Raw genomic sequence first — 27,912 nt, 5'->3', positions numbered from 1 at the left:
CAACACTAATATCAACCTTTAGATCCATCTACTAGCCTCTTGATCAAACTTGGAATTACTAAGGAATAATCATCCTTTAAATGGTGATTATTGCGCATGAAAATGTTATTGATGTGAATAAGTGGTGGTTTATTGGTAATGAATTACTAATTACGTTGGACTAGATTATAACGGCATCGCATCTCTCTCCATCTCCCCCTAAATCCTTACGTACATTTCACCTTTCTCTATTTTTAGTGCTAATCACAATGGTGATTCATTACCAATAAATGGTGGGTTATGACTCCCCAAAATCATGTTGTTAGATTATAAGTTTATAACTCCTTCATCTCTCTCCATCTCCCAAAATCCACCTTTCCCTTTCTCTATCTTCAGTTTTTGAGTTACCCTCATTAATCCTCTCGTTAGTCTTTCTTTTTATCTTCAGCAAACACGTCTCTATCCATTTGAATTTTTGTGCTAGCGTACGATTTAATCCATTTGAAATTTTTTTTTTTTTTTTTTTGTAACACAGGTTTCTTCACAACAGGAAAAAGATGAGCCATTGACTCCACCCATCTTTTCAGGTATGACTTTTTTCCATTTAAATTTGGTTTTCATCAACTTTTCAATTTGGAATCCCTGTCGTAAGTAGGGAATAGGTCTTTCAGGATTTGTAGTAGATGCTCTTCAGGTCAGAAGACTCCTCTTAGTTGTTATATTAGATTACCTGACAAAATGAACGAATCGTTTTTCTGTTTTGGATATAGAGATTTGGTAGACATTTATTAGATAATCAATTTCTTCAAAGGATGAACATGAAGCTCCTATATAATTTTTCATTCATATGGTAATTCTTGCTACGTTGTCAATTATTAAAACACAAAAGCTTATCTTTTCAGATATTGTGTATGATTTAGTTCATTGTGCTCGATGCACGGTTCACAAAGATGCAAATACTGGGGGGATCTCTCCATCTCTACTTCTACTTCACATGAGGTTCCATTGTCGCTTTATGTTAACCAAATAGGGAAGTTCTTGATCTATAATGGTTTTGCGGTTCAAAATTGAAGGCGAAAATTCTCAAGAGGGCGTGGTGTGGTGGAACGCATAAAATGCTCAAAGAGAGTGTCCGTTTTGCAAAAAATGAAGGGGTATTTTATTGTCAAGGTGGTAATGCTAATGCTAATTAACCAGAAAGAGTTTTGAAAAAAGGTTTTCGGTAGGTGGAACTTAAGTTGCGACGAAATCAACCGTTACATCTCTTCTCCGTTCTCCAACATTTCGCCTTCAAAAATTTTCATCCATTAGTAATGAAATTGTTCTTATTCTATACGCTTGGTTTCAATGAATTGTAATTTATCGTCATGAAATGTCTGTTTTCGTTTCATTTTGAATTTCTCTTTTTTGTAGGTATGTGGCAATGAAATTGTTCATATTCTGTTATGTGATTTTAATTTTGGTTTTGAGAGTGTATAAGTTTTATTAAAGAAAAATAAATGTTTTGATCTTCTCGGAAGTGTATGAAAACAGGAATGCAATGTTCTGGTTTCGATTATGCTTTTCATTTTCATGGTCTTTTATTCATCAAGTGTGGATTGAAATTATTGTGGATGATGTTCGATAAGAAATATCAAAAAATTATAATTTATATCTCTAGAAATCAACCTAATCGATTATAAAATTGTTCCTTTATTTGCCTAATAGCCTCTTAATGTTGTTGTGCAAGGAGAAACAATTGCTCATATAAATAGTCAAGTACGAACTCCAAGTTTTAACAACTGGGCCGAAAGTAAACAATTGTTCAATCTGGATGGTTGGATGGTTTTGTGAACTTCAGGGGACAAGCCTCCACCTCGATTCAATGTAATGGGTCTGAAATTGTAAGTTTATTTTAATAATTTTGAGATTAATAATATGGTTAGCTTCAGTGATCTTTTGATAAAGTGATTCATTTTATCATTGTCATATTTGTTTCTATGTGAATTTGTAATGAATTTGGTTTGGTATGGTCTAGGTTCGTTGCAGTTATAGAATTGTAGTTTACAAATATTTTTCCTATATTTGCATTCAAAAATATTTAGTTTGTGTTAAAGAAAAGATCTAACATGTATGATAACGACAGAACTATTGAGCTTAGAAATTAATCTGTTTCTCCAAAGTTATTTCGGTAAATTTTAATATGTTTTTACTTTGCAATTTTCTTTTAGAGATTTACTTTCTCAAACATTTGGTCCGATTCATATCTGTTAAAAGGGGATTAAATAGTTGTGATAAGAAAGGATATATCTATTATATTAAAACAACTCGGTCGGTTACTCAAGGTATAAGTCTGACCGTCCATTTCTTTTGCAAGATTTATTTTTTATTGCATCCAACGACCCATAAAAAATACGTTTTGTAAATAGAATATAAATCTATTATATTAAAACAACTCGGTCGGTTACTCAAGGTATAAGTCTGACCGTCCATTTCTTTTGCAAGATTTATTTTTTATTGCATCCAACGACCCATAAAAAATACGTTTTGTAAATAGAATATAAAGAAAAGGGTAATAAAGTCATTTTTTACATCTCTCCAACGTCCCCACGATTTGTTTCAATAGAACAAAAAAAAAAAAACTTCCCACGGTTTTCTCAAACTCCTCGCGATTCTGAAACCTCTCTAACCTCTCCATCTAACCTCTCCAAAATCTTAGTTTTCTAGGCTATAAATCTTCTGAATAGTTGGGCGAAAAGTGAAGTAGCGATAATAATCCGAACTGAAGGTCAGTAATTAGTAATCTGGCTAGAATTTCTTGAATTTGAGTTTGAGTTGATACTACTTAATTTTGTAGTTTTAGTTCTGCAATATTCACATGGTTCTAGTTTCTGCAAATTTTTGTTTGAAGAATTAACCTTTGAAGAATTTCTTGAATTTGAGTTGATACTTCTTAATTTTGTAGTTTTAGTTTCAGCAAATAAGGTGTTCGACGATATGTCTGTGAGGCGAATTTTGTATTTTTAGGAATTTTGTTTTCTTAGTTTCAACTAATTTTTTTTCATGTACACTGATTCACAGGTGAATTTGTCTCCTTCTTCCAGGTAAATTTTTCATGTACACTAAAGTTCTTCATGACTGACTACCCATGAGTAATGACATATCTCTTTTAGTTTTGTAGTTTATGGTGTTATTGTTTGGTTGTGAACCATCTCATATGCTAATTTTATATGGTTGTTAACTGTGATTTTATGCTACACAATTCTCTTCCTGAGAAGGAGCTGAGAGAAAGTAAATTTTTATGCTACACACTACACTCTCACAAACATAAATAACCGAGATAGATCATACTATTAGGATGGCTAAATTTCTCTTTATGTAATGGTAATAATTTCGTAGTAGTATTCATAGGTATTCTACTCATCAGTAAATTGATACCTTGAGTCACCACACTTAAACACCATTGTATTAATTAACAAAACCACCATATTACAGTGAAGAAGTTTTAAAACTTCAAAAAGAAAAATTCAGACACGGGATTGATTATTGAATCAACCTGTGATATCGAGGACCCTAATGACCAGTGAGGACTAAAAACATTTGAAGTATTACTGATGAGCAGAGTGATTATTTATCGTCTGATAGGCTATATTTCGTAGTAGTATTTATAGGAATCGAATCTCAAAATTGGGGTCTTTGTTCGTTTTTTTATTTTTCAATTGAAATCCCTAATTCGTATTACGTCTTTTGATTCGTGAAAATTGCAGAGAAATTTCGTATTTCGTGCCTACGAGCTCTTTCAAGCTGGAGTTCGTAGTAGTATTCATAGGATTAACCTATATCAACCATTTTCTTCACACAGACATGTAGTTTTCTTCATGTTCTCTATCAACCATAGGATTAACCTATATCAACCATTTTTTTTCTCGGTTTGTTTCATAATTCATTGTTTAGTATTAGGTTAGCGAACAGCTCGGTTTGTGTTGAAAATAGGTTAAAACATGTAATAGTTTTATTTCCCCGAACCATAGGTTTGCGATTAATTATCTTTTTTGTTAATTTACGTGTAACAGGTGTCAAGGCGAACCATTATCTCATGCTCTGAAGGGTACACAAGTTGTCCAAACTGGTCAAAAGGTTTAGTAAGTTGTTTCCGAACTTCTACTCTTATTAATTCAGTTAAAGAACATTTTTGAAAGAGGAGTCATTTGATAGTTTTCTTGCCTCTCATCACTCTTTATTATTGGGTAACCCATGTACCATGTAACCTCTCCTTTTTATTTAATCGAAAATCATTGAAACAAATTTGAAAATTTACTCTATACCCTTTGCCACTCTCCTATACGGTGGTGGGTAGATGGATTATCGTCTTTTCTTTTGGTTTTAGAATCAGTTTGACTAAAAGCCCTAATTCGTATTTCTTCTTTTGATTCATGAAAATTGCAGAGAGAATAAAGGTTCTTCTTCATAGCTAAGAGCTCTTTCAAGCCAGAACACCCTCTCGGTTAGTTATTCCTTCCCCCAAACCTATGTATTTTGAAATTTTTTATCTCCTATGATATTCATCTCTTGAAATCTTATTAAAGTAAAACAACTCAGTAGTTATTGAGGGTATAAGTATAGCCGTCCATTTTGTCTCATAATCTAATGGTTTATGCATCTTGATTACTTTTGTTACCAGTGTTTAAAAAAAATCTAATGGTTAGTGAATATGATATTGACAATGGCTACAATGGTGAACTACTAATGCAGTTGAAGAAAGAGTTCATGGGTTCCTCTTAAAATCTTATTTTTCTCACATGTTCCATAATAATTTGGTCTAAACTTATTCTCACAAGTAATTTTATGCTTTCAAACATGGCACAATTTTATGATTAGGTTAATATCCATCGAATGCGAGTTAGAGGTTTTTAGCATAGTTTATCTCCATTCCATCTATATAAGGTTAGTTTGTATTTCTCACCTTTTAGTTGGAGACAAATTTTATGAGTAAATGCTTCTTAGAGATTGTGAGTTAGAGGCTTGCAACCTCTCCTCTCAAGAGTCTGTCCAAGGTGAACTTTTTGTGCGTTTAGACCTAAATCTTTAGTCTTCATTTTTTTTCGTATAGTTCTCTCTGTCTCAGAACGACTCACTTTTATGCAAAGCAAAATTGACCAACTATTATTTCGACTCTCTAGCAGAACAGTTTTGGGCAACTTCTTAAATTCAGTTCCTATCTAACCGGCTGTCCCTCTCTTTATGGATCGCTCTCTCCGTGGTTGTTTGATTTTGATTTGACTTTGATTATCTTCCAAATTGAAGGGAGGTATTGTACAAAGGCTTGAACTTCGTGTCTCTCTCCCTTTACCCGACTCTTTCGTGGTTGTTTGAATAAACGCCTGACTGAATTTCTAATTCTTTGAAGTCTTTTAAGCTGTGTTCATGGTGTTTGAATAAACGCCTGACTGAATTTCTAATTCTTTTGTTATTTTATTTTATTTTGCAGAAAACAAAATGAAAACAACTACTATGTCGAGGCTACGGAGATTCTGTAACCATTTAGATAAAAGATATTATGTTGATGTAAAGCAATTACTTCGCACTCTTTGTTCTGATTTGTGTTTTTTTTCCTTTCATCTTCTTAAGTTGGATGTGGGGTCAGATATATGATTTTTTTATTTTTGGTATCTTTTGCCTAACAAATGCAATGAATGCATTTTCTAAGTTAATGTTATATGTTGATTTGGTTGTGAACCAAACTTTGTTATGTTATGTTTGATTCAACTGGATATTGTTGTTAGTTATTTCATTAAAGAGGCAGTTCTTAGTTTATCAATTTTTAGATTGTTTGTTGTAATCACTATTTGTTGTTGTTGAAATCATTGTTATCTTTGCTGAAATGGTATTCCAAAACCACTCATTATTAATTAAGGCTCTTTTTAGTGTTCTGGTTGATAGACAAAACTTTTGTTTTACATTTCAACTTCATTATTGTTTTCGCTAAAAAATATATGAAAACTAGGTTCCCACCGCGCCCGTAGCGCGGTAGATCCCTCTTGGCTATCGCCGTTGTGGTAGATCACATCTAGGTTTTAGAGATAAAGTGTTATCGAGCATTATCTAAGCCTACGTGTATCGTGGTGTTTATGATCACGTTTGGGAGCACGTTGAGTTGAGTGTACACGAAGACGTGCATGTAAGTTATGCTCATTAACAAATCATGTGGTGTCACGTGAATGCCTGTCATCTGAAATCATGTACTGATTTCGAATATCGAAATCACGTACTGATTTCGGATGACCGACAAACACATGACACCACATGATTTGAAATGAGCATAACTTACATGCACGTCTTCGTGTACACTCAACTCAACGTGCTCCCAAACGTGATCATAAACACCACGATACACGTAGGCTCAGTTAATGCTCGATAACACTTTATCTATAAAACCTAGATGTGATCTACCACAACGGCGATAGCCAAGAGGGATCTACCGCGCCCGTAGGACGCGGTGGGAACCTAGTTTTTGTAGAAAGAAGGTCATGCATTTTGATATTAGGTGGTCAGCAACCTTATAACATATATACTATTTAGAGGAAACATCCGTGCCGGAGGCACGGGTTATACCTAGTAATGATCAAATAAAATTATAAATTAAAATACTAAACTGATTTAGTATTTTATAGCAAGAAAATGGTATGGAGAGGGAATGAGAAGTAGAAAAACATAAAGACCCCAAAATTCCTAAAACTGAAGAAAATTTCAAACGTAAATTCAATCAAGAATGAAAATACATACCACATTAGAACAAACTTTAAGCATTGAAATTTATTTCGACTCAAAATCGACAACAAAAGAATTTATTTTCATCGAACAATCAAATTAGCTTAAACTAATTCACGACAAAATCAAGGGATCAAATAACATATAACTTGCATATCATATGAACCAACCCAAAGAAGCTATAACCTCTCTAGGATAAAATAATATTAACATACCCCATTGTTGCAGAAATTCAAGATCAACCACTTCTCGACACTGAATTTATTGGAAAAAGTAGTTCTCGATCTTGTCCCAAATATGAATTGAGCAAAAACCTAAAGAGGGAAGGTATTATACTGTATGATACTAAAAGCTTAACACACCAAAACAAATTTAATGAATTGGACATTAAAATAGCAATCTTGAATCAACACCGAATAAAATCATGAATATTCAAATAAATTAAGAGATGCAATCTTACCTCATAGGGAATCCCATTTTCCTTCGACAACAATTCATTGTGCTTAAGATTACTTTGTTTATTCATCCTAGAACGTTAGACTCATCCTAATATGGAGTAAAAATACGACGTATGTTATATCACAGAATGTTGAATAAAAACGACCACTTAACTATGCTAGAAAGATCCTTAACAACTTTTCTAGTCCGTAAGAGAAGGAAAGAAGAAGTCTAAATCATACCTCCTTTATTACGGGATTGTTTGTAAGAACAATTATTACTTTCAGTTGTTGCAGTTCCACTCATCCCACAAAGCTTGGGAAACTACATCATCAACAAAACAAATATAGGAATTTCAGAATCAACTAAAAAGGATAGCTTAAAGACTACAGTAGAACGTTGTCGGAAAAATATTCTCATGCAATCAAAGAGTCTATAATATAGAATGGTCGGATGTTGTCAGAATGATATGAGATCTTTTACCTCAAGGAATAAATAAATAAGAGATCGATATCACAATAACCTTTGAACAATATGGCATCTTATATGAAATCTGATCTAATATGAATATTCTATTAAGGGGTTAAATTATATTTCTATAAAGAGTTTTTTTCTAAAACTATTATGAAGGGGGTCACTACATGGGAATGTAACTCCTGAGAAAAAATCAAAGAGACATTGGGTCTGCTGGATAGGGGTATCATATGTGTTGTTGCTCAAAGTGTGCTTACTTAATAGCTTTATAAACATAGTATGTTGCTATGTTTGACCTTCTTTAATGGGAGAAGTTGTTAAATATGATATATACTGGTGTAATTTTGTCTCCAAAAGTCACAACTAACAGTCACCGATAAAAACATAAGACTACCTCGATGTTGTCACTTGAGCTTTCTTTTCTAAAGCCCACTGGTTGAATATCAAAAAACACTGTCTTTGTTCCACTTATGCTTTACATAATGTGATATTCTGCTGTTTTCATGTTACTCGACCCTCCTTTTACATTGTTATTACTTGTCATTGAGCATCTTTTTTTGTTCATGCTGGCTAGTATAAGCGTGACCAGCTTTTATGATGTTACTGGAGACCATTTTCAGTCTACTCTGCTAGTAATTGTTCTGTCTTTGTTTTCCAATAATCATATTTAATCAACATTAGTGCTAGTTGCCGCAATGTTTATTTGAGAAGGTGGCTAAACTGATCTTATGAACAGGCAAGGAGGTTATTACTCGATCCGGTTATACACGAGGAATTTAGGCGGTTAAAGGTATAGCGGTCTTTCACTTGCCATTCAACTACTGTAGGTTGTTTGAGAGCTACTGTGATGTAATTCAGGTTTCTGATCAGAAACCAAAAGACCGATGAAAATCAAAGAATTGATTGACAGTTATAATGGAGCACTCTGAGTTGGCTTAATCAAATCCTAACACAGAAGTTGTGACATAGGTACAGGGCTGGGAAGCTCTCCAAAATACGTCTCTAACTCTATGCTGGGTCAGGCAACAAATTAGAGGATACGTTTTTTAGGTCAGTAAATGATGAAGATCAACCAACCCTACAGATAAGATATTTCATCAGAACCTAATCAAACAAAAAATAAAATTAGGGCAGAAGGATAATTTTCTTTTGACACCATATTCAAGTTACGAACCATAAGGTACTAAATTCGGGCAGCAATTGAATAAATTCATATAAATAAGAACCCTAAAAGGCCAATATTTCACTGCAAAATCCCTACAAAAGAGAAAGTACAGAGAGAAAGTTATACCTCTTGTCGGAGGCTCCACCTTTCTGACTGAGGAAAGATCGGTTTCTTACTTGAGAGAAACTTCCTTGCCATCAATTATAAATTAAAAGTTAAAAGGAAGATACACTTGCCATCAATTATAAGTTTCTTTTTTTTAAGATAGAATACTCAAATAGAAACTTCCTTTAACACAAGACTCGGGCAAAACGAATTTTAATCCGTTTGGGTGTTTACAAAAATATAATTTAGTCCCGGGCCAAAAAACTGTTAGCATCCGGAAATTTTATTGACTCCGGTCAATAGCCGTTGACCCGAGTACTCTATAAGCACCGGTTTTTAACGTGGGTGACATTCACCTTCATTTGCTTCTTCCATCTTCTTCTTCCAAAATAAAAAGAATACCAATTCATTTTTTTTTTCAAAACAAAAATTATGGGTGCTCATCTAGGTAGTGTAAGTAAAAATCTTTTATTTTTTTCTCTTCATAAAAAAAAAAGTAAAAATCTATCATTTTTTCTTATTTACTTTCTATTCCTGTTAGTAAATATACAAAATTCAAAAGAATGGGTCCACTCTCCTCTTCCTTCTTCACCAAATTTCATCCACAAAATAAATTCATTTTCTCTCATGTTCATCTTCATCCCTTGTATATCCCCTCTGTAACTGTAAAAAAAGATTGAAAGATTCAATACGAAAAACCTTTTTCTTCCAAAAAAAAAAAAACCAAAACCCAATTCAGTAAATTCATCACCATTAAAGAGAACAAAAATTGCAGGAAATCCCAAAAGATCTATATTATGTACTAGATGAGATTCTTCATTTTCACTTCCAACCACCATCTTCAACACATTTGATCACTTCTTAAATAACTTCATTGATCCGCCAATCCGTCCTTCTGTTGATCACCCCAACCTATTATTTTAATCACCCCCAAAATAGAAAATAAAAAGTACACGAGAAAGAGAATAAGGGTTTTTAGAGAGAGAAAGATGAAGAATAGGGGTTTTTAGAGAGAGAAAGATGAAGCAAAACCTTGTGAGAAGTAGCCGAGGAGCTGGTCATGGTCGAGTTCACGAGAAAGAGAATGAGGATTGGGATGTTTTTTAAGCCCCAGATCAGCTGATCCGTTTGGCCCTCTTAGGTCCCGGATCAGCTGATCCTTTTGGTCCTCTTAGGTCCCGGATCAGCTGATCCGTTTGGTTCTCTTAAGTCCCGGATCAGCTGATCCGTTTGGTCCTCTTAGGTCCCGGATCAGCTGATCCTTTTGGTCCTCTTAAGGCTCGGACTGGTTCAGTCCGTCCGATAGATTTTATTTTGTTTTGTGATAAACGGATGGAGGTGTTAGGGTTCAGTTAGATTTGACTGGTGCCTACATAGTTGTACGGTGCTAACAGAGAAAGGAGCAGTTGAGCCTGGTGCTAATGGAGATGGATGCTAACAGCCTTTTGGCTCGGTGCCTTTAGAAGCACCCTATCTATATAACAAAATAGAATTTTTTTTTTTTTTTGAGAATTCGACTACGATCAACGTTAGTCGTTACAAGGCATTGATGCATCATGGAGATGTAATAAGCACGACAACCCCCTAATTTAAACCGAGAATGAAAGAGGCCTAAAGTCCGACAAATTATTACATTATTTATAGCCTACATTACATAGGATAAATCTTGATGGCAACAGCTTCCACCGAGACTCGATCCCACGACCTCATGGTCTTAAGAGGGGTGTCCAACCGTTACACCAAAGGGTGGTGGACAACAAAATAGAACTTGTTTTGCTTACTAGGACACAAAACAGAACTTGTTTTGCTTATTAGGACAAAATTAATGCAATCTGATTAGGACAAGCTGACTAGGATGAGAACAAAATATGACACCTTATCCTGACCCTCCATTATTTGATCCAACCGTAGAGGAGAACAAAACCCTACACCTTCCTGACCCTCCATTATTCCATCCAACCATAGAGAAGAACATAACCATACACCTTCTCCCATAAACACCGACGCTTAACCCTAAATTACTTCTGTTATCTTTCTCCTCCTTCTCTTTCCTCTTCGAAGAGATCATATTTCATATGCCTTTGGATTCAATAAAGAGATTTGATAGTTCTTCTTTCTTCCATCTTTAGGATTCTTCTCCTGAGATTTTGAAATCTTTAAATCTAGATCATATAATTTGCCAAAGTAGGTAGTTGATGAGACGAAAATTATCCTTGTTACATTAGACAAACACACTTTCAAGGTAATTTGGATTTCCAAGATCAATCTACAAGGTAAGGTTGTGTTATCTATTTGATTTAATGTAGTTTTCCTTATTGATCATTGTTAGATGTAGGAGGGATTTTAAGGTTTAGGTATACCTCCCTAAGACCTGATGCCTACTGTGCATAATCTTACTAAGATCTAACAAATGCAGTGCCATAAGACTTTTCTGGCTGGCATTCTAGGGGTTTTGTTGTTTCTAGGATTAGATTACTTTTAGGGTTCGATTAATTTTCTTATGTGGTTGTATTTGCTTGATTCTAGGGTTCGATTAATTTTCTTATCTGGTTGTATTTGCTTACATTTAGGGTTCAATTGCTTTTAGGATGTTGAATGGTCTATGTTGTGGTTAATATCTCTCCTTGTATTTGCTTAATTTTTTCCTTTTCTTCCATTTTCATTTGGGTGATAAGTTTTGTTGGGTTGCATGTATGATTTTTGTTTTCTTACTGATTTTGAAATTTAAGATTGCAATTTGATTTTGCTGTAGGAGACAATGGTGAAAATTTTGAGAGTTTGGGATCAATCAGTCTCCATTATGATCTTGAAACTTTCCTGAATGATTTTTTGAAAAGTTTCTCTTTGTTCGTTTCTTTTTGTATTCATTTCGATTAAAATTCATTTGTAGGTTCCCCTTGGTACTGGCCGGCATTATAGTTATTGGAGGTTCGCCGCACATTATTATATGGAGGTATCCTTTTTGTACCCGGTTGAGAAGAAGAGCCCAACTGGAAAAGTGATACATTATGATACAAAATATCCAGGATTTATTTTCAATGACAAACAGTGTTTTTTATGGAGTTTCCTGACGTCGTTCTTGATGGAACAAACGGGAGGAAAAATCTTTGATAGGAAAAGAATGGGTAAGTTCAATAGGTTCTTCTTCATTACCGATCAAACTAAACTTAAGGTGCCACTCTCTCTTATAAACTATTCTCGAAAAGTAAGGAAATTTTTTGAGACAGACACATTAGATTAGATTTTGTATACTCTATTTTGAGAGAAATCGTGATCTAAAATTCTTTTCTTATCTAATAAAATACCTATCAACGTTCCTTCATGAGTTAATTTAAACCTCGAGTCAAATTTTATATCGGGCCGAGACACATTAGTACTACCTTAATATTTATGTGAGTTAACTCTTTCAGAAACCTTCTTTATGCTTTTAAATATTTCTGATTGAGGTGGTCATCTTTGCAGGCACTTGACTTGGATAAACGAACGACCACCCATAATCATGACACTTAGGACAGTGTGGAAGAAATAAATGCATTTTATGCTGCGAGCAAACGAAAATGTAATTCTCCAAAATAGGTAAAAAGGAAATAACCTCCAATTCCTCTTGCAGGTAACAAAAGAATTCTTTGTTCCTTTATTTATATGATGATAAAAGTCATAAGCTCATTCAGTTATGAAAAGCTACATTATATATCGATGAAAAATGAATCTCTCTTCCATTTTATTTTCTTTGTTTCTATGTAATTATTATTTCGATCCATTTTAGTCAATGAGAAAAATTTGAACTTGTAATGGGTTGTATTCAAGTAAGAATTTGATAGCTAAATTGGATTTTTTTTATGTTAAAAAAATCATTTTTGTTTCTTAATGATCCGTATAGGATTTTATTCGGATCTGCTTGATGATATGAGCAAGTGAGATCTTCAATACCCGTGACACTATAATTTGATAGCATGGTAACCTAAGTTTTCTTTCCCAATTTGGTTCAATGAGGGTAATCGGAGAATTACTGTCAAAAACATCAATGCGGAGTATATTATCATTGGTCTTATAGCTATAGGTGACGTTTTTTTGTTTTTTTTGAGATTGTGGTCAGACATATTCATGAAAAGAATTTGAATTTAAAATAACTTATGATTGTGCAGTTGGTGTGAAGGTGGTGTGCATGTTGAAAGAACTACGATGTCGTGTGCATCTTGAAAGAACTACGATGTGGTGTGCATCTTGAAAGAACTATGATGTGGAATGTGAAAAATTCTATTTTTTCATGTACTCATGAGCTCTTGCTTGCATTATTTTCCTTGAAAAATGCATCAATTTTTCTCCGGAAGCCGCTTCCCAAAGGTTGTTATCCTTAACTCACTTCATGACAATTTTTTCCATTTAATTCCAGAAAATTTACTCGGTCCTTTAGGCATAAAATTTAGTTGACCATTTCTCTAATAACGAAGACATTTATTCGATGTTCCATATTTTTCTTCTCTATTTTCTTAGTAATCTGTAAGATTTCTTTCTTTGAGTTTTAAATTAGTGACAAAGTTTGAAGTCCGTGTGGAGTCTTTTGTTATTTATAGTTATGTATTCTGAAATATAGATTTAAGCATATTGTTGCAGATTTGTCTTCCCAATAAAGTTATCAATCGTTGTGGTTTCTTACGTAATTTTCACAAGTTTGTGCAGGTTCATGTACCTTTTTCCGTAGGATAGGCAGTCAGTTGTACATTAAAGTTACCATGAATTTGTATATAGATTGTTGGTACATTGTCACAGAAGTGAACTTGGAAGGATATTGCAGCCATACTTTTTAAAGGAGAGGTTAGTTTTGAGTTTAATTTCCAGAATAGAACAGTTGTATCGTGTTGTGCTATGTCGCTTAGAGAAGCACAAACTTTTCACTCTTATTACTTATTAGTATGAAACGTCATTTAATAATCATTATAATCTCAGGTTCAGCCAATAATGCTTAGAGATACCAATATTGTGAAAGTGAGATAAAGTAGAGGTAGTGGTTGAACTTGAACAATGATTTTATTCCAGTGGAAACAATCTCAAGCTGACCAAGAGAGACAGATAGATAGCCAAAGCCCCTTTGCTAGGGTCTTATGTCTTATTTTAATTTTTTGGACATATATTTTGGGGGTAAAAGAATTAGTGTAATAACTCCCATAAGTGAATTCTTGCGTTTCTCAAGGCAAGGCCTTTTAAAGCCTTATGGACGGTGAGTCTTTCGCTACGCTACCCGATTGGTTTAGTTATAGTTATCACCTCACACTGGGAGTGCTGCTCAAGCGCTGAGCTAACTACAGGGCCGGGACTTTGGTTCCTACTCCACTTTCCTCAAAACCGAAGACCATTGTTTCAAACACAAGATCAAAGAATGGAAGACAAAAAACTCTATCTTTGTTGATATTGTTTTAGGCAGTGGTTTGGGTTGCACCTCAAGATTCTACAACTATAAAGAATAAAAGAGCAAGTGAAATCTGACTTAACAATCAAAAATGTATAGCCTCGAAGCTTTGGAAATTATTTCAGATGCAAACTTATGCTTAAGCTTCTCTAATGTTTATACTCTGCTTGCAAGTGAAAGACATAATGTTATGATTAGTGGTTTTGAAACCATGTACAAAGAGTAGTCTTGAGAGCATTTTTCAAAAGGAGATAAAGCTACTGCTTTTCTCTTGGCGACGACACTGCAATAAAAAATCCCAATATTGTTTTTTAACCTTCTGGTTTGGGTCGTCGTGATGCATAACTCCGAAATGTTTGTACAATTGGATCATGATCATGCTTGACGCTTACTATTTGAATAATGAAGAATATGATATTAGTGAAGTGAGAGAACGAGACCTACCATTTGTGATGCAAAGGTTGTCGACGATTCTAAGAAGCAATGGAAGAAGGATTATTGAAAAATCGAAAGTGTGGGACAGAAGACTTTGAATCGAAAGATCAATGAGTTTCCCTCTTACTAAGAACAAAGTTATGTGAAGGAAAATAGTAGTTCATGGCAATGAGGGGATGGGTATTGACATATCAAATTGGCCATGGAATCATCCAATATTTGTCCAAAGACGGGTTATGTTCTATCGGGTTAAAAGGGTTGAGAAAAATGAGGCTTTTGATAAATTTGGCGATCACTATATCAAAGATTTGTTAAGGTTTAGCTCTGGTCGGTATAATCTCATCAACCAATGTACAATAAGTTCATTTGTTTTGGGCCTTAATGGTACTTCCATCTCAGTTGTCCCTTATCCACCATCTTAAATGTGAAGTTCTTGTAATCATGTTTGTGCTTCATTAAGATTCTTCTTCATTTTAATATTATTCAATGGATGACAAAATCATCGTAAAAAATGTACGCATTTCTTCGAGTTTACTGAAAGTTATATGTTTGAAATTTATTTTTACCGTGCCGTAGGCAGGGGGGCTATACCGTTTGTCCCAGTCAGCATCTTCCCTTCTGTTTTATATAATTGATATATGGATGACAAAATCATCGTAAAAAATGTATGCATTTCTTCGAGTTTACTGAAAATATTTATGTTTGAAATTTATTTTTACCGTGCCGTAGGCACGGGCTATACCTGGTATATACATAATTGAAAAAGGGTGTTTGTCCTAGTCAGCATCTTCTCTTCTGTTTTATATAATTGATTATGATAATTATGAAATTTGTATTTTTGATACTTATGTAGGGATGTGGTGAGCACATATTGTAAAGAAGTTAGACAATTTGGATTCAGATTACTTAGAAGTTATATCCCAAATTATATTGAGAAGATGTTAGGAGATCAAGGACAACATATGGCCATAAATTACTACCCATCATGGCCTCAACCAGACCTAACTTATGGTCTTCCTGCCCATACTGACCCAAATGCCCTCACCATTCTTCTTCAAGATCAACTAGTTGCAGGCCTTCAAGTGCTTAAAGATGGTAAATGGATTGCTGTTAATCCTCATCCTAACTCCTTTGTCGTCAAATATTGGTGATCAATTACAGGTATCTTCCCATTTGTTTAAAATTTCAAATAGTACTACTAAACTAACCAACCGTGATGCTCCGTTGGACACATATCCTGGTCAAGATTCAGTCGGGATGCGTGTGAGTCAGGATTTAGAGAGAGAAAGTTGTTAAGTTTGTGGTTTGAGCCTAGCACATGTTTTTTGTTTTCTTTTTGAGTGACGTGTAGCACGTGTGACTTTTTAAGTCTATAACGTGTTTGCCTTGCTCTAATACCATGTTAAGTTTATGATCATCCAACTCAAAACCAATTGGCAATGAATGGAGAGGACCTAGACATTATATTTTTTGTCATGTGAACCGTTGTATGGGACTATTCCTAATAAAAATAGATCACTTTCTCTGACATGTGTCGGGCAAAGAATCACGGTTGGGATACTCGCTATATGTATATATTGAAATAATATGGAATGACATTGCAGACCTTGAGCAATGGGAGGTACAAAAGTGTATGGCATCGAGCAGTAGTGAACTTCGGAAAAGAACGAATGTCAGTGGCTTCTTTCCTTTGTCCAGCTAACGACGCCGTTATCACTCCTGTCGCAGAAAATGGTGCCCCTGAGCTATACAAGAATTACATACCAAGAATACTACAAAAAGTTTTGGAGTAGAAACCTTGATGAGAAACATTGTTTGGAACTTTTTAGGAATATTCAATGACATCATCTTTCATTTGATTAAAAAGCTATGACATTCGTTCTATATCGGATTCCAAGAGTCATTACATTTGGATGACATTGATATATCATGAATTTAATATGCAATACATTATAAATTTGAATGATCACTATAACCGTTATATTAAGATATCTTGGGTCCTAACGGTCATATGTTCTATATCGGATTCCAAGAGTCATTACCTCAAATAAATTATGTTGGTTAGTATTAGAATATGATTATATCACCTAAGAGCATCTCCAATGCAAAACTCAAAAAAAATTCTAATTGCTTTATGTGTTGAGTCTCAATTAAGATTCTCTTTCCTATGTGGCTAACTTAAATGTCCTTAATTCAAGTCCTTTTCTAATGCAACACTCCAAAAAACTCTAATAGATACACATGTCACACATACATTTAATAGGAAAAAGTGGTTGAGAAAGAAAGGCTTTCTATTGGTCCAAAAATTAAATCTGATGACTAGGACACTTAAGACTCTCAAAAGAGATCTCAAAAATAGAGTTTCTAGTTTAGAGCATCTCCAATGCAAAACAAAAAAAAATTCTAATTGGCTTATGTGTTAAGTCTTAATTGAGATTCTCTTTCTTATGTGGCTAACTTTAGTGTCTCTAATTCAAGTCCTTCTCCAATGCAACACTCTAGAAAACTCTAATAGATACACATGTCGCACATACATTTAATAGGAAAAAGTGGGTGAGAAAGAAAGATTTTTTATTGGTCCAAAAATTAAATTTGATGACTATGACACTTAAGACTCTTAAAAGAGATCTCAAAAATAGAGTTTCTAGTTGAGACATCTTAAAACTTAATGCTTTCACATCATCTTAAGATCTCAATTGAGTTTTGCATTGGAGAGGTTTTCTCTCAAAAAAAACTCTAAAGTCCTAGGTGGCACTTAAGATTTTAAGATTTGAGTCTTGCATTGGAGATGCTCTTAGACATCTTAAAACTTAATGCTTCCACATCATCTTAAGATCTGAATTGAGTTTTGCATTGGAGAGGTTTTTTCTAAAAAAAAAACTCTAAAGTTCTAGGTGGCACTTAAGATTTTAAGATTGGTTCTTGCATTGGAGATGTTCTTAATGCTTTCACATCATTTTAAGATCTCAATTGAGTTTTGCATTGGAGATGTTTTTTCTCAAAAAAAAAACTCTAAAGTCCTAGGTGGCATGTAAGATTTTAAGATTGAGTCTTGCATTGGAGATGCTCTAAGAGTTCCCGAGGGAGAACCATAAAATCATATTGCAATGGCTCTACAAAAACTCTCTTATGGCAGATTTCAAAAACGTAATTTGTTATAAAGATTGGCTTTATCTCTCGAACCCCCTTGACCTAAATTCTGAAGTGTTCAAGACGATGTGTCGTGTAGAGTGAGTCTATGTGTATAAACTTTAAGAGCGTCTATACACATACACTCTCACAGAGTTAAATAGTAATTTTATAATTTTATCGTCAACACCTGGTTGTCCAAGTGGTCGATAGTGTTGACATAAAATCCAAAATTCTGGACGTCCCAGATTCTATTCCCAAAAGAGGTGGAATACATAGTTATTGAATTTGGATTATTAAATCCATAAATACTAATAATAAGTTTGTCCGGCTATAGGCACTATTTTGTTAGTTTTAGGCCTCTTTAATTATTAAGTATTAGTTTAACTTAGACGGTTATCGTGTTTATCACATCTTAATGATGTATCAATGCCTTGTAATGATGATTAACGTAGATCGTAATTGATTTTTCAAAAAAAAAAAATCTTATAATCTTATCAATTTTTCAGTCTGTGAAGTTATCAAATGTAAAGTATAAGAAAATCGAGATTATTAGGTCTAATGGTTAATTTCATGCAGTGTTGGTTTGTAAAAAGAGTCCTAACGGTTTACCTCATTGTTTTTTTTTGAGAAATTGACTACGATCAACGTTAGTCGTTACAAGACATTGATACATCATTAAGATGTGATAAGCACGATAACAACTTAAGTTAAACCAATAATTAAAGAGGCCTAAAGCCCGACAACATAAAGTCTAAAGTCCAACAACATAAAGCCTAAAACCCGGCGCATCTACTTTATTTAGTGTTTAAATTATATGAGATAAATCTTGGCGATAAACTGCTTTCACCGAAACTCAATCCTAAGAACTCATGGATTTAAGAGAGATGCCCAACCACTACACCAAAAAGTGGTGTGACTATCATTTTTCCCCAAGACACCCACCGTTCCTCCTCCTCAGTCCTCCCCCGTACAATTACAAAGTCATTCTCAAAAATACTTTCGTTTGGGACTCTTCCTGTGACCCAGAACCTGGCTCTGGCAGCTCTGGTTCTCCAGCAACTGACCTTCACAAATTATTTTCACATGTCTCTCTCTTTGTATATATCTCTATCTATCTCCTGTATTGCCCTCCTCATCTCCCACAAAAATCTAGAAAAAAGGCTGAATTTTTGGTGATTCTTGATTTTACCCTATTGCTTGAATCAACTTCCTAAAGGTGGGTAATTAATTGCTCTTTCCTTTTTGTGAATCTACAGCTTTCTTGCTTTTTATCCACATGCATTAACAATTTTTGCCCCAACTTTTTATTGTGGGTAGTTAGAATTTTGCAATACCCATACCCCTTTTTGTGAATTTTGGTTTGCTACTGATCGGTATTTCTGATTCATAAAATTTACCTTCAGCCCTAATTGCCATTCTTCTCCCTTTAGATCCAGACTTTGGGGTCTTCTAATTTATTGAAGTTTTAGCATAGATGTAAATCTTTGTTGTTCAGGTATGATTGGTGTTTTTTGTGTTTGTTCTCAGGGTTTTGCATAATATTATGTTCTATTTGATTGATATGAAAAAAAACCATGAACTATAGTTTTGGTTTCTCCACTCCTTAAACTGCCTATGTCTTGAAATGAAGTGAAAATCTTTCTGAAGTTAATACTTAAATAATGCAATAGCTTGATATAGTAAGTATACAATCTTAATGAAGATATGAAATATGATAATGTTGAATTTTCTATTGCTTGATCGATTACTATCATGTGAAAACCTCTCATGCATATTGAAACTTGATGTAGTATCTGCTGATTTGGTATGTGACCTAAGTCCTCTACTATGGTCTCATTGACTCTGTTGGCGTGAGATCTGCATCTCCTTAAGCCTCCAATGACTTATCAAGTGATATAACACCAGTCTCAATACTATTATCGTAGATTTAGGCACCAACACAGTCTATGCGCTAAACCCACCCAAAAGGTTAATCAATATGTAAGATAATATGTTAGGTTATAAACTATGTTTGGGACGTCTTTCTAAGCAATGCGAGACTAAGTTCCCTTGAAAAGAAAACTTCTATTTCACTTCATAATGCCTTTAGATTCAAATCGTGGCGAATCATTTTGGATATTTCCGTTATGATGTTATAACTTATACGTATTATAAGATCGGTTTCTATAGAATATTGAAAGGTCTATCCCATTACAAAAGTGGTAAAACTTCAAAACTTCTCATTTGTGTCATTCATTTGCATTTCTGTTTTCTTTTCTACCTAAATGGCATAAGTTGATAATTCGTGGTCATTGAGAAATGGGTGTGCCCTACTTTTACTATATTATTCAAATGGCATTCACTACTAAATTCTGCATATAAATGATACACTTACATTCCTCACTTTCCCTCCCTTCACATCTAGGAGAAAGTAGTATCTGTAAGCTACTACCTCTCACGCACCATGTGGGATTATTCTCACACGCCATGTCTGCAAACTTAATATTTTAGACCCTAGATAATATTTAATTGTTCATGACATTTCCCTTTTTTCATGTGGGACTATTCTCACGCTCTATCTAACTTGTTTCATCATATGAGCCTAACACGTGTGTAACCATTGCTCCTAATACACATATGGGGCCATTCTCACGCTTATTCTTAGTTTAAACACAAGTCATTTAGTAGGCTTCCTATATTGTAGTTTATGTATTTAAGATTTAGAGTTTTGAATTATCATCTTGTGCATGTATTGTAATATTTAGATGGAAGAACAAAATCCCCAGCTAGGGCATATCATCGAAATAAAAAGAGATGTGGTGGGGGGAGAATCAAGTGTAGGAGCTAGCAAGATATGTAGTGGAGCACCATGTGGATTTTCTGATATCGGAACCCGTTCTAAGGATGCTAAAGAACGTGCGGCATCTATGAGGAAGCTTTGGATCTCTGTTGTCCTCTGTGTAATTTTCGTGAGTGTCGAAGTTGTGGGTGGTATTAAAGCCAATAGTCTTGCAATTTTAACTGATGCAGCTCATCTCCTCACAGATGTTGCAGCCTTTGCCATCTCCTTGTTCTCTTTATGGGCTGCTAGTTGGGAAGCAACTCCACGACAATCTTATGGGTCTTTTCAGGATTGAAATCCTTGGTGCTTTGGTTTCGATCCAGATGATTTGGCTTTTAACTGGCATTTTAGTCTACGAAGCAATTTCACAAATCATCCATGACTCGGGCGAAGTTCAAGGATTTCTTATGTTTGTAGTTTCAGCCTTTGGCTTGCTTGTTAATATCATCATGGTTGTTCTGTTGGGTCATGATCATGGACATGGCGGACATGGTCATGATCATGGGGGACATGGGCATGATCATGGACATAGCCACGATACTCATGATCATCACCATGGACATGATAATGGCAATGACCATGAGCATGATCACGAGCATGAGGAACCACTACTGAAGAATTCTTCGGAAGAATCTAGTGAACTGAAAAAAGGGAAGAAAGAGAAAAAGCAAAAAAACATAAACGTACAAGGAGCTTATCTTCATGTCCTCGGAGATTCAATACAAAGCGTTGGGGCCAAGTTACCCAATTTCTAGTCATCTTCCTCATTTTAGTTGGTATAACTGCACTTGTAGTTTGGCTAGTTTACCGCCCTCATAATCCTCACTTCACAGTCATCGGCGCCGTCCTATATGAACTCTGTGGAAATCAATAACAATATTCAAAAAAGAATAAGAGAGAAACACACTAATGGAGGCTTATTCATTAGTTGAACTAGGTTTACAAGATAACAAATATATAGCAAAGATAAAGACTAAAATACCCTTAAAGGGAAAATTACTAAACAAGCCCTAACTATATTATTTTATTCTAACACCCTCCCTCAAACTCATGGTGCGGTGTTGAAAAGCATCGAGAGTTTGCTAGCTAAATAATGAAAGCGTGGAACCGAGTGTGACTTGGTGAACAAGTCAGCAATCTGCATAGTGGAAGAGACAAACGGCAAACTGATGGTGCCTTGAGGGAAACGATGTAGATTAAAGTGACAATCAATCTCAATGTGTTTGGTGCGTTCGTGAAAGACTGAATTATGAGCAATATGAATAGCACTTTGATTGCCACAATACATAGGAGTAGGCTCTGGAATGAAAACGCCCATTTCTGCAAGTAACTCACATAACCAAACTATCTCAGTTGTCGTAGACGCCATAGCACGGTACTCAGCTTCATTGGATGTTCTAGATACAACAGTCTGTTTCTTGCTCCTCCATCAATCATGAGTAACGATTCAATCTGGAAAAACATCGAATCATATCTTCTCAAACACTTTCTTATTCCTAACTAGTAACGTTTGTTATTTTGAACATATGATTCACGGTTGAATCTCGTAACTTAGTTTAGGATTAGAAAGAGAAGTACTTTCCATTTGTGTTTTTCCAAATTTGTTAAGTGAATTAGACATTCACGTCATCACTTATATTCACACACTTGATTTCTCAATCTTTTCACAACTTAGTGAATATAACAACAGTTCTTAGCTCAATGAAACCTTATGGACCAAAGATTATTTTTGGCTAAATCTGGTTTCCAAGGAATTTCATAATTTCCCTCTTCTCACGTTCCTTCGACGTTATATCTTAAGGAGAATTTGGAGACCTTTATGCCATTTATTTCTTAATAATTGGCTTTTCGGTTCCTTCTCGGTTCCCCCACATTTTAAGAGTATTTTTCTCTTATCCATTAACTTAGGTGGAATCTCATAATATTAGATAGGGTATCGTTTTAGATATTTAACAATATCTGCCCCACAGTTCTAGTGTAACCAGTGCATTCTCCTTTTTGACAAAACTATTTTCGTACACAATTTCTTTAGTGTAGCGTTTTAGTTTTATTTCATAACACGATGATCATTAGAACCTTGAGATATAACACAAGGTGAGTTTCTCTTTTAACTCTTTCTTAAGTTATATGTCTTAATCACGTATACTCCCTTGATAGATTTAAAACTATCGCATGATCATCAAAGTTATCATTCCCTATTTTGTCCTTCATCGTCTCTAGATTTCGTTCACACTCTTGAATCGAAAATCTTACCAAGACCCTTGAATTTACTATTCGAGTCACGTCTAGACCGCATGATGTAATATTCAACTTTATGTCTTATCAACCTTAATTCCCTTATCTATCCAATAAGATCAGATTGCCCACGAAGGTTTATGAAGGACTATTCTGTAATTACACAGAACTAAGGACCTACTTACACAGACTTAAGGATTTATGTATAATAACTCCCCCGCCTAAAAATCTAATCTGGACCAACGGTCCAGATTATTTTTCTATTGCATTGAAGACAAACCACCAGCAGGTCCATCCGCCCAAACAGAACAGCTCTAATCTCTCTCTCTCCTTCTCTGTCTCAACGTAACTTATTCAAATCGAAGTATTAAAATTTGAATCTTCCAATTGTTGTTACATCAGATTGTTCACGCGGTCGAAAGTATTAATTTTGATTGACTAAATGGCATAACAATAGAAAGATATAAATTTAAATATTTATTCTGAAATTGATTGCGAGGTAAGTCATGTTTTATCCGATGATGTTGAGATTAAGGTTCAAATCTTATTGTTTGGCAGATTTAGCTCTGAAAAAACACAACGCATGATTTGATTGCCGAAGATAAAATAAAAATTCTATATATACATTCATAAGAATGCATCACAAAAGGAAAAAAAGAAGAAACAAGATTAATGGTAGCTAGAACTAGTACTAAAACGGGCCATTTGAAATGGGTGGTCCTCTGTTGATACTCTCAATATGAGTTGTCTCATAAACCGGTAAACCACTTGAATAAAGGCCAAAATCATAGTTTTGTAATTCAAACAAATCAGAGCTTGCAGCACTCTCTCCTCCATCTTCATCTTCATCATTATCATCAACCCATATCTTATCTTTTTTTAACAACCCATTACAATTGGAGGATGACACGATAAAACAATTGTCATGTTTTGCCAGTCAAAATGTCTCTGTAAATAAAAGAATTAGTTATTGATAACTACAAGCACAACATTAACATTCCCAATAAGATTCAAAACATAGAACTTAGGATTAAATATATATCCACCTCGACCCATCCACCAAGTAATAAACCCAATAAGGTAAACATAAACTTGTGACGCATCAAGCCTTAGCAGTTAGCGATATTGTCCCTGAATTAGACACCTCGGACACAAGCCCACAGGTACGGGATTTTGTTTTTGGTGAAGGCTCCACGGACACACCCTAAAGGCCTCAACACTTACTAAGCTTGAGCATTCACTTGTAGCCCCAATCTCCGGACACTCTCACGACAGCGAAGACTCCAAATTTAAAATTCCAAATCCATAGTGCACAAAATTTGATCCACTTCTATGACAATAAGAATAATCTTTTCTAAACCTTCTCAAACAACATACTATATGTGATTGTTATCTAGCATTTGCCTTATTTCATACACAGAATTAGTGCTTCTTAATTAAGCTAATCAAAGAGTATAATGTTTGTACTCTTTCTAAACAATCAAAAACCCATCAAAAATACCCATTTAAACAAACAAAAATTGTCATCACTCACTATTAAACGTTCTTGTTTGGTGAAAAAGGTGCATAAAAATCTCAAAATATATGCACATATAAGATAAATATCTATTTGGACTTATTGCCTAAATTGACAAAGCATCAGAGAGAGAGAGAGAACCTGATTATGAGCATGAAAACTCAAAACACAAACTTTGTTTGTGAAACCCAGCTCTCTTTGAATAATTTGTGTTGAGAGAGAGAAGGAGAGAGAGCTCAAAAATCGAGAGAGAGAGAGATTAAAGCTGTTGTGTTTGGGCGGATGGACCAGCTGGTGGGTTGTCTTCAATGTAATAGGGAAATAATCTAGACCGTTGGAAGCCAACGGTCCAGATTAGATTTTTAGGCGGCAGACTTTAAGTAGAAACACGCTAAAATTGAGGATGTAACTGTAAATATTATATAACTTCAGGAAATCACGTGAAATCAAATGCTCTTGCCATGTGTCTCTCCCGGATTCGCTCGATTTTGAGTTCGCTTTTCACGGTCCCTCTATATAACATTTCTCAACTTAAAAAGAAGAAATCATAAAAAGCCAGCGCTTTGGGGAAAGTAAATAGTTTCCGGCGTGTGAAGACTTGATCAAAATTTGATCAATTTTATTTTGTAAGTTGTTATGGGGAAATAAAAACCTCCCTCCACCTCACCTCACTCTCTCTCCACCTCACCTCTCTCTCTCCCACCTCACCTCTCTCTCACCACCTCACCGTTAACTAGTCATCATTTCTCTCTCATTCATCTCATCACCTCTCTCTGCCACCTCATCGTCTTCTCCGGCAAAAGTCGCCGCCCGACCAATTTTCCGGCCGGCGACCTTCAAACTAAAAAAAAAAATTAAATATTTTTTCTCCCTCCTCTATCGCTCTCTAAAAAACGCTTTTTTTTTTCTTCTCTCTCTAGAACAACTCTAGAGAGAGAGAGAGGATCTGTTGAAGGTCCGTTCGGGACCTTCAACATATCTTATGAAGGTCCTGTTCAGGACCTTCAACAGATCCTCTCTCTAGATTTGAGGTCGAGTAGGGAAAGGTGGGAACTCAAATTCTCTTCCTATTAACGGATTCCGTAGAAAGAGAGAGTGATAATTCCAGTTAAAATACAAGATTAAACCTGTTGATGAACCAAAGCTGAAGCTGTCCTCACCAAAAACAAAACCGTAGTTTATGCGATTTTTCAATTCCATAGTACCAGAAACTTCAAAGTAATATTTTGAACAAAAGAAACCCCCTCCTTGTTGATACCTTAGATGATTTTTCATAAAATCTTTAGAGTTTGCTTCTTCCACCTTGTTATTCCAGAGTTTATTGACTAGTTTAAATTCTAAAACTTTTGGAGCTGGAAGCCTCCAAGATACCCTCTCAATCACTTCTCTAGGAAGTTGTTTTCTCTTCATTGAACAGGGTAGTTATGAAAAAGAAAGAAGATGAAGAAGTTATGAAAAAGAAAGAAGATGAAGAAGTTATGAAAAAGAAAGAAGATGAAGAAGTTATGAAAAAGAAAAAAGAAGATGAAATTTATAAACAAATGTGTGGTTAATAAGGGTTAGACATCCTAGAGAAGTGATGGAGAGAGAGCCGGAAATATGGACATAAAGAAAAGTAGCCCCAACGCGAAAATTTATTTAGCATTTAACACTATTAAATAAGTTTGATATGTGATATGTGATTGATAGGCCAAAAATAGGTCTATTCCCGCAAGTATACGGGGTCAAGTTATAGTATTCCTAATAAGATCGAGTATCGTTCCAAAGGACAAGCTATTTTACCTAAATCTCGAATTAAAAACCCCCTTTCAAAAATTTGATTTGATTTGGAAACTACTTAAAAAAAAGAAAGCAATACTAATAGACTAATAAGAATGAAATCAAGGTGAGAAGAAGAATCTAGGGATTTCGATTTCACCACATAAATGGACTACTTAAGACAAGCATTCAATCAACAAATCACTTTTTTGTTTATAACTCAAAACCTAGCTTAATGAACTAATTAGGTTTCGGATAATATTCTTTAATAACACAATTCAAAATCAAGAATATTTGATTGACTATCATATAAAACTAAATTCCTACACTATCATTCATTATCTAAAAGGCATATCTCATCTAATAATTCAATAAAAGCATGAAATATCTAATTATAATGCATGAATGATAATAAGGTTATAGAATCAACATGAAATGACAATCAATAGGCATTGAAGCTCAGTATAAGGATTCATTGATTTATAACATATCTCAAAATAAACCCAAATATGGGTTTCCTCTACACCCTAGATACAAATTTAGCTACTCATGGAATCTAAAGTAATATTCATTGAATTTATAAAGTAAATGGAACTACAAAAGATTAATGGAAAGAAATCACCAAGAATGTTCAAAATCCATATTCCCATGTATCTCCATTTTGATGTCCAATTTTAGCTCCAAGTGTCTCAAGAATATTACCCAAACTCCAAATAATAGCTTATTAGAAGATAAAAGAAGAGAAATTTAGAAGAGAGATAGAAGAAGAAGAGATTTTAGATAAGAAGGTATGGAGAAATTAGAAGGTTAGAAGAAGAAATTAGAAGTAGAAAGAAAATGTAGAGAAGAGATGAAGGTGGTAGAGAAAGTAGAAGAAAAGAATGGAGGGCTAGGGTTTTTAGTTTCGAAGAGGGGAGAGAGAGGCTAAGAGGGGATTGAGAGGGTTTGCAAGTCTAGAGAGAAATGAAAGAGGTAGAGATTTATTTATAGATGGGTTGATGGCTAGGGTTTTAGGAGTTAATTGGGAGAAAATGGGAGAAAGAGGGTTAAAATAGGAAGTTAGGGTTGCTTTCTACTCAAGAAATGATTTCTTATTGGTTGAACATAAAGTGAGACAAAAAGGAGGGGTATTTCTGTAAATTCAGGGACTTAAAAGTGGGAAAAGAGGGGACCACATGTTGCTGTCCGGTTTGTGCATCCCACCAGCCAGAATGGTGCCTGAAAGTGTCCCACCAGTCTACATTGTTTGACTCCAACTTTGACTATGCATATCTCACTCTTCCGGACTCCGAATTGACTTCCGTTTTCTCCGACGAGCTCGTCTCGGACTCTACTTTTCACTCGTCACTGACCTTGTCCAAATTTCCCAGAATACCCTTGTGTACAAAAGACCAAAATGCCCTTCAAGTAACTTTTTCTCATTTTTAACCGTTTTTCACACCTAACTCCGCAAAAGACACCTAATCAAGAAAACCAACCATTTTATTATAATAAAGACTCGAAACGAACTAACTCGACTAATTTAAACGACTCCGATGGAACATTTTCATGACCCATCAGTGATATATGATATATATATATATAAGGAGTGATAATAAAGTTAATATATATATATATATTATATATATCATATATCGCATATCACATATCAAACTTATATTATATATCACATATCACATAACAACTTACCCAAATAACGC

At 34.7% G+C, this 27,912-nt stretch overlaps 2 long non-coding RNA genes and 2 pseudogenes across 7 annotated transcripts; all 4 read left to right on the top strand.

Annotated features, from left to right (window-relative positions):
• The first annotated feature begins 2,561 nt into the window (after positions 1–2,561).
• LOC147567978 (uncharacterized) lies at positions 2,562–5,769 on the top strand. Of its 3 annotated transcripts, XR_015230924.1 has the most exons (5): positions 2,616–2,746; positions 3,040–3,062; positions 4,032–4,100; positions 4,405–4,462; positions 5,447–5,769. It is a non-coding gene; the product is annotated as an uncharacterized LOC147567978 (long non-coding RNA). The 3 variants fall into 3 exon arrangements; XR_015230926.1 differs by lacking the exon at positions 3,040–3,062 and having other exon boundaries at positions 2,562–2,746; XR_015230925.1 differs by lacking the exon at positions 2,616–2,746 and having other exon boundaries at positions 2,761–3,110.
• Positions 5,770–10,910: 5,141 nt separating this feature from the next.
• LOC147567977 (uncharacterized) lies at positions 10,911–13,190 on the top strand. Of its 2 annotated transcripts, none has more exons than XR_015230922.1 (5): positions 10,911–11,181; positions 11,799–11,861; positions 11,958–12,033; positions 12,371–12,484; positions 13,054–13,190. It is a non-coding gene; the product is annotated as an uncharacterized LOC147567977 (long non-coding RNA). The 2 variants fall into 2 exon arrangements; XR_015230923.1 differs by having other exon boundaries at positions 11,042–11,181; positions 11,661–11,861.
• Positions 13,191–13,643: 453 nt separating this feature from the next.
• On the top strand, positions 13,644–16,734 carry LOC147567976 (flavanone 3-dioxygenase 2-like; annotated as a pseudogene). Its single transcript, XR_015230921.1, has 3 exons — positions 13,644–13,723; positions 15,604–15,911; positions 16,355–16,734. The product of XR_015230921.1 is annotated as a flavanone 3-dioxygenase 2-like (transcript).
• Positions 16,735–18,987: 2,253 nt separating this feature from the next.
• On the top strand, positions 18,988–21,458 carry LOC147567975 (metal tolerance protein 1-like; annotated as a pseudogene). Its single transcript, XR_015234134.1, has 2 exons — positions 18,988–19,098; positions 20,627–21,458. The product of XR_015234134.1 is annotated as a metal tolerance protein 1-like (transcript).
• Positions 21,459–27,912: the final 6,454 nt, after the last annotated feature.

This window comes from Eschscholzia californica, unplaced genomic scaffold, assembly GCF_041429995.1.
Source record: "Eschscholzia californica isolate CP2 unplaced genomic scaffold, dmEscCali1.0.p SCAF_1, whole genome shotgun sequence".
Classification (NCBI taxonomy): Eukaryota; Viridiplantae; Streptophyta; class Magnoliopsida; order Ranunculales; family Papaveraceae; genus Eschscholzia; species Eschscholzia californica.
This window is presented reverse-complemented; position numbering and strand designations above follow the sequence as displayed.